The following is a 14,636-nucleotide window of genomic DNA, read 5'->3' as shown; positions in this document are numbered from 1 at the left end:
AGGCTATATCTAATACAGAAGCTCATCTTCTGAGCTTCTCTTTACTCTAAGCCCCAGCCACTCTTACTTTTGTTTTGATTTTGTAATAACTCTATGTTATTTCTTCAAACACTTATTATCTGCATGAGATGAACTGCTGCTGCTTTTCTTGCATTTTCTGTGTTTGTCTGGAATGCTGCAGCCTCGTTGTGATGTTGGAATTTCTAAAAATTACCCCCTACGTTTGAATGATTTGAACACAGGCTTATCGATGACGTATGGTTTTGTCTTTGCGTCCAAACAAGTTTGAACGCCACTCCGAGACTTGGGTTGTAGTTATAAGACTTGCGTTCAGGGAGATCTGACGCATTCCAATTTGTTGAGGATTCCCTTTGCTGTTGTTAGGGTAATCTCTGGAAGTTTCTTCATTGTAGCTGAAATTCTGTGTTTGAATGCACTCAACGTGGGTCTGCCCCCTTATAGAAACCGAAAACGCAGGGTTGGAACTTGCGTTCGAGAGATTTGAAACGCAGTTATAGAACTTGCATTCAGGGAAGCTAGATGCTCTTTCTTCCAACCTTGGGTGCGCATCTTAGGTTGCTAAGACTTTTCCACTGAACCAAATTAATCCAAGCATCTTAGGTTGCTAAGACTTTTCCACTGAACCAAATTAATCCAACAACTTAGGAAATTTTCTTTATTATAATATTTCTCGACAACTTAAATCGTCATTAATCCAACAACTTAGGAAATTTTCTTTATTATAATATTTCTCGACAACTTAAATCGTCAGAGGTGTGATGTTAACTTGACGACATACAAAGTAGGAGAACTATTTGTTCAAACAAACATTTAATAAGCAACCCCCAGCTAAGCTCAAGAGACTTGCAACTTACGGGTAATATTTCTTGAGAAATTTCCCATTAATTGGCATCATAAGTCTGTCACCTTTTTTATTGATGAGACGGTAAGCTCCGTTGGAATAGACTGTCTCTACCACAAAAGGTCCTTCCCATTTGGGATTAAACCTCCCTTTGGTTTTATGGGTCATCACCATAGGTTTTAGATTAGCCAAAACCAAACCGCCTTTCTTAAAAATCCATTCCTTAACTTTTTGTTGTAGGCTTTAGAAATACGGGCTTGATATAGTTCAATCTGTTGCTGAGCTTGAAGTCGCTTGTCGTCTAAAGCTTCAAGTTCCTGCAGACGTCGTTGGTGTTTCTCTTCCTTTGTCAGTCCGGTTGTGATAGCGACTCTTAAGGAAGGGATTTGGATTTCTAATGGCAATACGGCTTCGCAGTCATATACTAAAGAGAATGACGTAGCTCTTGTGGGGGTCCTCACCGTGTGCGGTAGGCCCACAAACATTCGCCGAGTCTTTCGTCCCAATCTCGTCGGCTCTTGGAGACGAACTTTTTGAGGAGCTTCACGATAGTTTTGTTAAAAGCTTCTGCAAGATCATTCGCTGGCGGATAATATGCCGTAGATGTGACGCTTTGGATTCTAAACTTATCACAAAATCTCTGAAATCCAAAGCTAACAAATTGTGTCCCGTTGTCGTGAACTATTCGTCTCGGGACTCCAAAGCGGTAGATGACGTGATGTTTAATGAACTTGATCACATTCTTTGTCTTTACTTCTTTTAGTAGAATTGCCTCCGCCCATTTGGAGAAATAGTCGGTTACGGCCAAAACGAACCGGTGTCCTTTGGAAGTCGGAGGAGAAATTGGTCCCATAATATCCATGCCCCACATTTCAAATGGCTAAGAAGCAGATGTGGGATGTAAGTTTCCTGGTGCTTGATGGATATAATCACCATGAATTTGGCATGCGTGACAACGTTTGGTGTAGTCTGCTGCGTCTGCGAACATCCTTGGCCAATAATAACTGATTCGTCGGAGACAATCGCCTAATTTAGCTCCAGGCTGATGAGCTCCACACATTCCGTCGTGAGCTTCCTTAAGGGCCTCTTTCGCTGCTTTCCGAGAGAGGCATCTAAGCAAAACTCCATCATGTGATTTACGATATAGGGTTTGAGAAACTGCATCATAATAGAATTGGAGGGCCTTTTGTTTGATAGTGGTTGCTTCCTTAGGGTCATCAGGCAAAATTCCGTATATGGCATAGTCGATGTACGGAAATCGCCAATCTCTAACTTCAAATTCCATCGAGGTTGTGCAGACTTCTCCTGTCGGTATCTTATCTGAACTTTCCTCTATAGGCATCTTGGAACAGTATAACTCGCGTCCTGTAACCGGAATTGTAGTTTCAGTCGCTGGAGGCAACGCTAATGAAGTTGCCAGCGAGGCTAAAGCGTTCTGAGCTCACGGAATATACCCAATAAAGAAGCCTTCGAACTTCTTAGTTTGCTTTAGCACTGCGAGGTAATACGGGATCAGATCCTCGTGACGCACTTCGTATTCCCCTCGGACTTGATTTACGATGAGCGGAGAGTCACCGTAAGCCTCGAGATGCCGAATATCGAGTTCTTCAGCAAATTGCATTCCTAATAACAGAGCGTTGTACTCCGCCACATTGTTGGTGCAGGGTTCGATCAATGAAAATCCTCTTGGGATCATATGACCGTTCGGGGAAACGAGTATGACCCCCACTCCTGCGGTAATCGCTCCATGAGGATTTGCTCTTGATGCACCATCGAAGAATAATCTCCACACATGCGTATCTTCCTGAGTAACGCAAGCCTCAGCGACTTCGTCGGGTAGTTCTTCATACAACTTAGACATTCCCGACACCGGGTGATCGGCTAAGAAGTCTGCCAGTGCTTAACCCTTGACCGCCTTTTGGGGCATGAATTGCATGTCATATTGTGACAAGAGAATAGCCCATTTTGCGAGCCGACAATTTAGAGATGATGGCTTCGTCATCAGCACTCTCAAGGGATTTACCCTAGAGATGACGTGAATCGTTTGTCCAACTAAGTAGTGTCGCATCTTTTGAACTGCGAATACCAAAGCGAGACACTCTTTTTCGACTGGATTATACCGATGTTCGGCTCCTATCATGGTCCTGCTTAAGTAGTAGATGGCTTGCTCTTGCCCTTGATCGTTATTCTAGGCCAACAAAGCTCCAAGAGAATGTTCCATGGCCCTCACATACAACAGGAATGGCTTTCCTGATATTGGGGCCACGAGAATTGGCGGTTGAGTGAGATATGTCTTAATCTCCTCGAATGCTTTTTGACATTCTCCATCCCAATCAAAGGATACTCCTTTCTTCATGAGTTTAGAGAAGGGTTGGCAACGCCCTGAAAGATTTGATATGAATCTTTGAATGTAGGCCAGTCTGCCTTGCAAACCTCCGAGCTCTTTGAGATTCTTCGGAGGTGGCATATCTTGGATAGCACGCACTTTTTCAGGGTTGAGGGATATTCCCTTGGATGTGACGATAAATCCTAAGAATTTCCCACTTGATACCCCAAGGAAAGATTTTGTTGGGTTCATCTTCAGTTGATGTGCTCGCATGATATCGAACATTGTCTTCAAGTCTGTAAGATGATCGCCTTTATGTTGGCTCTTTACTGCTATATCATCAACGTAGCACTCGATCTTCTTATGTAGGTGTTCGTGAAAGATGGCGTTCATTGCACGTTGATAAGTTGCACCTGCGTTTTTCAGGCCGAATGGCATTACTGTATAGCAGTACACCCCCAGTGGTGTTCTGAAAGCAGTATGCTTTTCGTCTTCCGGGTGCATCTTGATCTGATTGTACCCGGAGAACCCGTCCATGAAGGACATCCTTTCATATCCGCAGGTGTTGTCAATCATAACATCCGTGATAGGAAGCGGAAACTCATCTTTTGGACAAGCTGTGTTAAGGTCACGGAAGTCAATGCATATCCGGACCTTACCGTTCTTCTTGGGAACTGGGACAATGTTGGCCACCTAGTCCGGGTGTTATTCTTCCCTAACAAAACCCGAGTCTATAAGCTTTTTAACTTTTGACTCAATCGCTTCCATGACATCTAGACGAAACTGGCGTTGTTGTTGCTTGACGGGTTTTGCATCCGGATCGATGTTGAGACGATGTGTGGCTACTTTTGGGTCCAGGCCAGGCATATCTTCGTAATTCCAAGCAAAGACATCTATATATTCTCGGATGAGATATATAAGGTCTTCATTTTCGGATGATGATAAGTCTTCGGCTATAAAGATGGGCTTAGGGTTAGATTTATCTCCCATGTTGACCTGGATCACTTTATCTTCAGTGGGTGATTCGCGTTGCTCGAAGCACATATCCCACAAGATGTTAAGGTGTTTGATCCAAGGATCGTCGGTTGATTCGATTAATCCTTGATCACCCCCAGCGTCTTCATCTGGATGACTAGTCGAAACCATGTTCACAGTTAGACTTTTAAAGAATGGCCCAATACTGACGTCGGATTCCCAAGAAGATGTCCCGGATGAATGGTCCTGACGCAGATAATTACTGATTTCATTTTCTGAGGCTGATGGGGTTGTGACGTAGCCCACGCCTCTTCCGGTTTTTTGATAGTAGTCCGGAGGTTTTCCTTCGGGGGTGAGAGACATTCGAATCGGTGTTCGCCTTCCTTTCCCGAAGTTTAAACCCTGTTTTTCATTAAAGTTATACCCCATTCATTTCATTAAGTATATAGAATTGGGTTCGTGGTAATGGAATTGAGGCACTCCATCGTCTTCCTCTGAACTTCCTCGTTTTAATTGTTCGGGTTTGACTTTACCAAAACGGATTGGCTTTTTCCCTTTCTATTTGAGCGGGACTTCGAAGAAAGCCTTTCGTGCATCTTCTACTTCTTCATCTGAAGTGAAGGATGACTTAATCGGTAATGTGAGGGACGTTTTTGCACACAATGTGTGCCACGGATTGGTACCTGCATTATGATCATTCTCTGTCTGTTCAGCTTTAAAGGATTCATCAGACAAGTACGCCAAAATAAAGTATTTATTAATGCACCACTCGCCCTCACTCGGTACATTATTATTATTCTCAACTGGACCCATTACATTGAAGTTCAATTCCCATGGACAATTCCCTTCCGGGTCTGGCTCGACGTCTGCCTCATTACTGCTGTCAATATCTTCTTTCTCATGTGATTCCGAGTAGAAGACTGAATCTGTGTGGAAGTTTTCCACTCCTCTGAAGGGGTATTTCTCGGCAATCAGAGTTCGAACTTCGCCTTCATCATTGACGTACTTCATGACCTGATGTAGGGTGGACGGGACGATGCGATTTGCATGAATCCATGGTCGTCCCAACAGCAAATTGTAGGACGTGTCCGCATCTATGATATAACAAGTCACTTCAGACTTGAGATCTCCGATCTGGCATCTGAGTTTGATCTTTCCCAGAGGCCAAGTGCTGTTAGCGTTGAATCCGAAGATAGTAGTCTGGGTAGCGTTCAGCCGATGCATAGGAATCCCTAAGACTTGCATGACTCTATATGGCATGATGTTGAGTGCTGAACCTGGGTCGACCTGGACACGGCTTATTTCTGATGACCCGATGTATCCTGTGTAGTACAGGGGCCTGTCATGTTTATGTTTCACTTGCATATCCTCTTGAGTGAATGATATGCAGGGTAGACTTCTTGCTGCTTGTAAGCATTGCAGGCAGGGCTGATCTTCAGACGCTTCAGGGATTGGAGTAACTTGAGTGATAAAGCTCTCCGTGTTATTCAAAGCTTCAATCAGAGCTTCTTTGGTGGTTTTGGACAACCTCAAGAGCTCATATAGGGTAACCCTAGCAGGTATATTGGCTAGCTGTGCCATTACATTAAATTGAAAGGGGGCGCTCATTTCTCCAAGATCCTGGTGAAGATTTTTGTTGAACCGGAGCTTTTTTTGCTTCCCTTTGTCGACCGGCTTGTTTGGTACAGATCCCCCAGCGTCTTGGGGCTGTTCTCCAGCTTCTTGAGCATTCTGATCATAGTTTCTCAAGTAAGCTTTTCCCGACCGAGTACCAGGGTTGCCTTCTGGGTATGCTGCTAGGACGATTCTCTCTTCTTCAGAGTCGGTGAGAGGTTTGAGATGGTCATTATTCTCATTAACAGAGGGCTAGGACGATTCTCTCTTCTTCAGAGTCGGTGAGAGGTTTGAGATGGTCATTATTCTCATTAACAGAGGGGCTAATCATGTTGGATGACTTAGAGATGGTCATTATTCTCATTAACAGAGGGGCTAATCATGTTGGATGACTTAGCCTTGCCTCCTTTCTGCTTAGGCAAGGTGTTTGTCCATTGCTGATCTTCAATTAGGTCGGGATGGACCCACATGATCTCTCCTTTTGGGATAGTGAGGGGTATCAACCCCCTGCCCTTCTGATTGTGTAAATCAGTGTTTTTCAAGTGCATTTCCCCTTTATGGATGGGAATGACACCATCTGTAGCAGCTACAGAGGGAAGTCACCGAACTGGACCGCAATCAAGTTAGTGGATACAGTCTTCTGCTCCGGTTTCAGGGTAAGTACGTTAGCATTCACCAAATTTTGCAATATGTCTTTGAACACATAACATTTCCTGGTCGGATGTCCCAAAAACCTATGATAGCGACAGTAGTTGGGGTCGTTTACCTTCCCAGCTTCATCTGGTTTTCTGATTTCAGGGAGCTGCAATTTATTGTTCTTCCGAAGTAGTTGGAACAGAGTGTCCACATGCTCTTCTTTGAACGAGTACTGCTTAGGCACTCTTTGTTGGTTTGGTGCTTTGCCTTGTTTCCCTGATGGCGTGCGTGCATCGGTATCGACAGCTAACGTCCCCTTTCCCTTGGAGCGTGGCGCATTGTTCTGGTTGCGCTGTTGTTGTGGCTTGGGTTGAGTAACTTCTTCAGCCTTGACCCGAGCAACAATCTCTTCGGCTTGTTCTCCTTGCGAAACTAATTATCTCTAGGAGCGACATTCTGCCACTCCCATCTGAGCGAGGAGCTGAGTCTGCAAGTTGTGCCTGCAAGTTTCAACTAAGGTTGATTGAGTCATACCTGACGGGCATCGCAATGCCATGCTGCGGAATCTTTCCACATAAGTCTTGATGGATTCTCCTTTCTTTTGCTTGGTGGCGAGAAGGGTTAGGACAGAAACTTCCGTGTCATCTTCGAAGAATCTGACTAAGAAAAGCCTTTCCAGATCTACCCATTTCTGAATAGATCCGGCAGGTAGTTTCATAAACCATTCAAAGGCAACTCCTTTAAGAGTACCGATGAACAAACGGGTTAGGATGGATGTCGTTGGCTACCACATCTCCGGTCTATGACTTGAAGTAGTAGATGTGTTGGTTCGGCGACCCTGTACCATCGAAAGGTTGTAGAGTTGGGGCTTTAAACTTCGGCGGATAGGGAGCTGTATCCCATTCTGCGGGGTAAGGCCATATCACCCCTTCCTCGCGAAGCTCGCTTCTGTTGGCTATTGCGTTAAGGCGGGCTTCTAGCTCATCCACTTTAGTTGATTGAGGATTCTGTTCTCTCTCCACCTCCTTCTCGTTTTCAGAAGAAGACTCCAAGTTATGAGTCTCCTGTTCCAAATTTTTAAGTTCTTTCTGCTTTCCTTTGGAGGTTATCCTTCGGGAAGATTCAGGTTTTTGGCCTTTTTCGGTGAGGAGTTGGGCCAACATATCCTTTATTTGGAGAAGTGCCTCTTGTTGTGTATGGAGCATAATGTGGTGTTCATCAACTTTCTTAGCTAAATCCTCGGGGTCTCCAGTCATGTAAACGGAAACTTCTCGTGTCATGACGGAGCTTGAAGATTGGGATTCGACGATTGCCGAATGTTCATCATCAGAAGTAATCCCTTTGGCCAACTTTCTATAGTCAACCGAGCGGATAGCTCCTGTCCGATCCGGGTGTGTCGATATGCCCCTTCGAACTCGTTGCAAATTTTTCGAACGGTCGGGGAATGGCTTCTTTCTGATTCATCAAAATCGGGAGTGGAAGCTTTCCCTCTACCAATCACATTAATAGTGACTTCGGGATATTCTGTCTCTGCTATTTTCTTCTTATGATGACGTTGTCGCTTGGTAGGTCTTGCGATGTCAGACAGTCTATCGAATACAGACCTGCGAGGCTCAGGTGTACAACAGTGGCATTCGGAAAGGACTGTTGAAATAAGCCACTCACAATGACATGAATGAGCTGCTCGTTGCGTTGGTTTTTCCCTAGAGAGTAATTCTCGCAGATTAGGGATTTGAGAGTAATTCTTCGCCGGAGATAAGACCCTCTGTCTTTGAGTGGGTGAGACTTGTTCTTGTTGGACATGAATCTTAAGCCCGTGTTGACTCCTTTGTACTTGGCAGACCACATCGTGTTCTGGAGTCGAAACGCAATGGTCGCGTTGTGATTTATAAACACCAGACTCTGGCCTGCGTTTAATTGATGAAACAGACCCCTTGTGATCATGTTTTGTTTGGACGCACTCATGGGGCGCGTTTTTGTGTTTGGATGTACAACGCACCATTGAGGGTCGCGTTTAAGCTGTATCACTCGGGGCTCATAGTTAGGCTCATTGCCGCGAAGTATGCGTTCTGGCGTAGGAACGCAATCTTTGTCTGGGGCTTCGAAAACGCAATCCTCGCGTTGAACCAGGGATCGGTTTTCTCGAAGATGCGCTCGTCGGATGGATCTTCTCCGTCTTCAAGTGGCATTCTTCTTGGCTTGTTTTAAAGCCTTGGTCGCGACGTCGTCGGCGTTGATTGGATTTTCCTCCGTTATAGGCCTCTTACAACCCATTACATGCCGCGTCGATACGGGTGTGGAATCTTCAGCTTGCAGAGCAAGTTTAAGACCTTGGCCAAAGGAGAGGGCTTTCTTCGGCGTCTCAACAAAAGGTTGGATCTCTTTGGAGGCTTTCCGGACGTTATGCCTGGCCTTAGGGCTAAGCGACCCAGAGGAAAGAGCTTCCTCGTACTTGGCTTGATCAAACTCTACAACGAGAGTTTCAACAGTTGTTCCAGCGAGATGAACATCGGATTGCGCCACCACTTCTTCGTCAGAAAAGCTAGTCCCCAGCAGAGTCGCTATCTTTTATTTGTGGAAAAAATTTTGTAATGATGAAAGAACTGCATCTGATTTTATTCTCTCTAACTGCTTAGAAAAAGAATGATTACAACTCTCTCAACTCTCAATTACAATTTGAATTCCTGATTACAAAAGAGAAGATGATTGATCAGAATCCTCCCCTTTGTTTAAATCTGGGTTCTTCATGGTAGCGATGAGATGCCTCCCTCGAATGTTTGCGTCGAGTTTGCTTCTCGTTGACGATCCGAACGTCTCAACTCACTGGAACAAATAACTTGTATGGTTGAATTACTCAAGAACTCTCCACGAGTGTTGTACCTCGGAATGAGTGACAAACTCTAGTAAGAAAAGAGTTGTTTGAACCGAAATAATTCGGTTAATACGCCAAGTATCAGATATCTGGAAATCTTCAGTTTGTTGAAGATCGTTGCCTCCAGATTCTTTTCTCTGAATTCGATCCCTGGAAAATCCGCCCCCTCTCAAATCCGCCCTAACTCTGTTGAGTTTGTTGATATTTATAGGGAGATCAGGGGTGTAACTGCCCCCATAATCCGTGCCTAAATGAGGGTTTAGTTGCCCCCATTAATCGGGTATAACAACCCACGTAAACCACTCCTCAGATCATGGGTGAGAAACGGTTTTCGAAACTGCATGGATCATGTTTGAATGAGTCAGAACCTTGACTTGTGTTCTGGCATAGATTCTGTGCTTGAACGCAGTATCTGGAAGTGCGTTCTGCAGCGATTTGAAGCTGCGTTGTGCAGCGGTTTGGGGCTGTGTTGTGCAGCGGTTGGAGCTGTGTTCTGCAGCGGTTGGAGCTGTGTTCTGCAGCGGTTTGGAGCTGCGTTCTGCAGCGATTGGATCTGTATTGTGCAGCGGTTTGGAGCTGCGTTGTGCAGCGGTTGGAGTTGCGTTCTGCAGCGGTTTAGAGCTACGTTCTGCTGCGGTTTGGAGCTGCGTTCTGCAGCGGTTGGAGCTGCGTTCTGTAGCGGTTTGGAGCTGCGTTCTGCAGCTGTTTGGAGCTGCGTTGTGCAGCTGTTGGAGCTGCATTCTGCAGCGGTTTGGAGCTACGTTCTGTAGCGGTTTGGAGCTGCGTTCTGTAGCGGTTTGGATCTGCGTTGTGCAGCGGTTTGGAGCTGCGTTCTGCAGCGGTTTGGAGCTGCGTTGTGCAGCGGTTGGAGCTACGTTTGCCCTTTTTTGTCTTTATATATGGATGACACCAATGACCATTCGAGAATGTCCTATTCAGGCCATTTGTGATAATTTAAGGCATCTCAATAACGCTCTATCAACTGCAGGTCACGATCTCCACTAAGATCTCTTTGTATGGCTTTAACCATTTGCTTCTCGGTATGTCGAATATTTGCCCACAGCTCTCTAGATCTTCCCGCTTTTCTAAAATTATTACATTGCTCATCAGCGCCTCTAATAGTTGCTAATATAATATTAGTCATGTTGTTGTCGCAGCCATCAAGATCAATCATCTCAAATATGAGGCCGTGTTTGTAGCGATTGTAGAGTTGCGGATGCAGTGATTAGAAAGTCGTTTGATTGTAACTTTCATTGTCGAGGCTTGATGGGGATCAGCTATCCATTGTGATTTTTCGGCTGGATTCAGTTCGCTGACTGGACTCAGGGGTTGAAGTCGTTGAGCTTGTAATTCTCTTATTTGTTGGATAGCCAACTCCATCTCCATCTCCATCTTCATCTCAGCTCTAATTTCTTCACGTTGCTTGGCTAGAGCTTCTTGAAGCATTTGGGCAAACTGATCAGGAGTGATTGTGAGCACTTCTCTGGCTAGCCCTGTGCTAGATATTGTATCATCCGAAGCAATCGCAGAATAAGTGTCCGAGAGTTCATCCTCTGAGGATATTCCTTCATGCATTCTCTTGTAGTCTTTACGTCTGATGGCTCCTAACTAGAGTCGAGATATCCGTTGAGCAATTCTTGGATTGACTTTTCCTCCCGGGAAAAAGTCAGGATTTGATTCACTTGAATGCCGCTTAGATTTTTCTTTATCAGCCATGTTGATGGTGACTTCAGGGAATTCGTCATCTTGAACAGCTGATCTTCTCTTGCGAAAATATCTCGGCTTGGACTTCGACATTTCAGTGAAAAGCTTCTAGAGCACTGAGACTCTTTGCGGGATGACTTCTTGTTTGGAGTAGTCACATTCTGATAGTACTGCTCTAATGAATTGCTGACAAGAACAATGAGAGCTCATTTCTCGGACAATCATCTTTTTAGATTTGTTTACACCCCCAGCTTGATAGTATAACTCATCGATATGATTGTCAGAGTACCCTATCGTCTATTGGTGTGACCTCCTAGGTATAATGCCGTCTTTTGGCAGACACGTTTTCTTCTGAAAATGTAAAGTCTTGTTAGGATTCTCAAGAGTCGCACATTTAGAACCACCCCTTTGCGGGTGTGGAGTCTTAACGGGTTTCTGAGCTTCGATATGAACCCCCAAGCGGGTGGAAATCAGGATTTTCCTAACTTGGGATTGCTTTGGGTTGGTGGGAGGACGCGTAAGACCCCCAACCTGACAAGTTATTTGGATTTTATTCACCGGACCTAAGCAGTCCTTGACCAGAGCTTTGTCTCGATCTTCGTGCAAAGGACCAAGGTGACTCGCCATTGTGATTTTAACCTTTAACAGGTCAGGGTTAACCCAAGGCTTCACTGATGGTATAGCAGATGTATTTGGAGCAGACAGATGAGGAGCGAATGTTGATGGAGTCAAAGGATTAGCTTTAGGGGCTGTTCTTTGGGCGAGACACTTGCTAGTGTCTCGGATAAAGTCTCTTTGGGCGAGATAGTTGAGACTATCTCGGACAAAGGCTCTTTGGGTGAGACAGTCTCCACTGTCTCGGCCAAAGGGCTGAGTCTTAACGGCCTCCGAATGCTGATTTTGCACAACTTTGAACTTTGAAATCCAAACTTTGCGGAGTTTTGGTGGTTCTTTGGCCACCGTTTCCTTCTTCATTTCTTGTATTTGTCGCACCAGGGCATGGGCACGAGCGACATTTGCACGATGCTTCTGGATGCGTTCCTTAAAGGTTGAACGAGCTCTTTTGACAAGAACCCATTCCTCCGTTGTAAGTTTAGTAGAGATGTGAGTGGTTTGACATTGAGGCGACTGGACCACTTGATGTTTCCTCAACTTTAGCCATTTGACAGGGTCCGCGTAGTAACGAACCCCATCGGTTTATTCCAAGGATTTAGCCATTTGACGAGCACGACGCTAACGTTGTCTTTGACGAGCCCTCTTCGTCAGTACCGGTAGGCTTTGATTCAATGACTCCTTAATTGGAGAAGAGTCATTATGAGTAGAGGTGTTGCGAGTAAAATCCTCAGCAACAATCGGACGAGAGTCTTCACCTGTAACATTCGACGGAGTTGAAAATTTGAAAGCCTTCTTAGAAGACGAAATCTTCCTGCATTTGCGAGGTGAGGAAGATTTTGCAGATAAGGATGAAAAATGCTCCTCAAACTTTGCTTGGTTGAATTCTTACTCGACCGTGGATTCAATCGGTATCTTGATCGGTTGCGACACGACGGTCTCGGCAGCGAGACCGTTAGCCCCCACTGTGGTCGCCAGTTTATTTTTGTTGGAAATTATTTTTATTATGGAATCTATTCAAACTTTAATCGCTTACAATGAATTACACAACAAAAGAAAAAGTTATAATTTCTTTAGAAAATAACACAGAAATTATTTATCAACTCCTATTTTTGTGGGATCTTTGCCTGCACCAGGGGTGCGTTAACCCTTCGACCACCGAATCACGAATTCTGATTGAATTGTGAAGGCTTTGAGGATTCTTCCTTCGTTTAGAAGCAAGAATAGAGTCAGTGAATATTTTATCGAAGTAAGATGAACACTCTTCTCAAGATCAAGTCAAAGCTTATATCTTAAGGAATCTCCTAATTGTTGGAAGGAGAAGAACTCTAGGAATTCGCTCAAGCCTCTCTGCTCTCTATGCTCTATGCTCTGTACTCTGTAATCTAATCCCTGTCAAAAATAATCCCAGGGGGGTATTTATGGCCTGTGGAAAGGATAACTAAAATTAGTCGATCATGGGGGAATTGTGCTTCCGAGACAGTCGTGGCTGGACAGTTATGACTGTCTCGGCTTCCGAGATAGCCATGACTGTCTCAAAAAGCCTAAACTGCTCGACAGTTTTGTAACTGCTCTCCCACATTTTAGATACCATTATTTAGGTAGTTATCAATGCGATTCTCACCATCAACGTCTCTCACGTTATTTAACAGTTAATGGCCACGTGTCATGCACATTCCTCAGTAGTTTCTGAACTCTTCAGAACTGTCTCGCGTGTGAGACAGTCAACACTGTCTCGGTTTTTCTTCGAGACAACTTAAGGCTGTTTCTTGTGTTCTTTTGATTTTTGGATGACCCTCTCTGACATTCATTATCTTCTCTTTGTCTTAAGCTGTATTTGGATATCTATCAGCATTTTTAGATGCCTACAATAGACTTTTGAAAAGATGTAAACTAATATTGTTAAGTCTATAATTCTCAAACACATTATTTTCCAAAATAAATGTATGATACGATAAATATTGTAAATGTGTACGTGTATGATTTGAGCTTTTGAGTATAACACATAAAGTAAACTCCTAAACTAATATACCTAAGATAAAATTCTTCGATAAGCTCGATCTTGGTAGGATGAAGCACAGTAGAGAATCTTTGACTTGAATGCACAACTGGCTTCAATCCAATTCCGCCAACCTCCTTTGAATATCATCGTCAATGCGCAATTCCATCCAACCGCCAACGGAGAATCTTTGTGTAGAATACCTAACAATCAAATATAAACACTCGACAAACGATATTAGGAATAGTTTGTTAATCATAAAAACTAGGCTCATAAACATGAGACCTAACAGTAACTTTTGTCCTTCATCTTCTTTGCAAGAATCCTTAGGACAGGATGGACTTGCGAGCAATTACAAAGTTTTGAGGGACTAATATATAACTACTAATAATTTCAGGACTAATACCTAGATAACCCTAACTATTAGCTGTGTAACTATAGTTGTTCTCTTTAGTTTACCACTATGAATTGAATGTTTATCATGTTTTTTCACAAGTCATGCTTTTTCTGGTGTTTAACCTATATATATATATATATATATAATATAATAATACTAGTATAAAAGTGGATTGCTATGTTAAAACATTTCTTTCTAAAGTGCCCTCAAATTTATGTTAAAACATATATATACATAACATAACACAACATAAAACATACAAATTTATGTTACAACGCATACATACAAAACATAACATATACATAATAAAACATAATGATAATTATTATTTATAGGTAACGCTTAATGACGGTTTAATTGATACAATTATTATACGTCACTCTTCCTTTTCCCTCATGAACTTAGTAATCTAAAAGATACATTGAGATAACGCTTGCCGAATTAATGTCATCATGTTTCAATTAAACCCCCATTTCATGTGTAACCACTTTCATGACAATTGATGTCATAATATAGTGCAGCATTAATGATAATTATTCGTGACATGAAAGTGGACATAGTTATAATATTTGATTCCCTTTTACACTTGAGCAACATTAATGCCAGCAAGCGTTATCTTAACGTATCTTTTAGAATTGA

Source organism: Asparagus officinalis, chromosome 7, assembly GCF_001876935.1.
Source record: "Asparagus officinalis chromosome 7, Aspof.V1, whole genome shotgun sequence".
NCBI classification, from domain to species: Eukaryota; Viridiplantae; Streptophyta; class Magnoliopsida; order Asparagales; family Asparagaceae; genus Asparagus; species Asparagus officinalis.
This window is presented reverse-complemented; position numbering follows the sequence as displayed.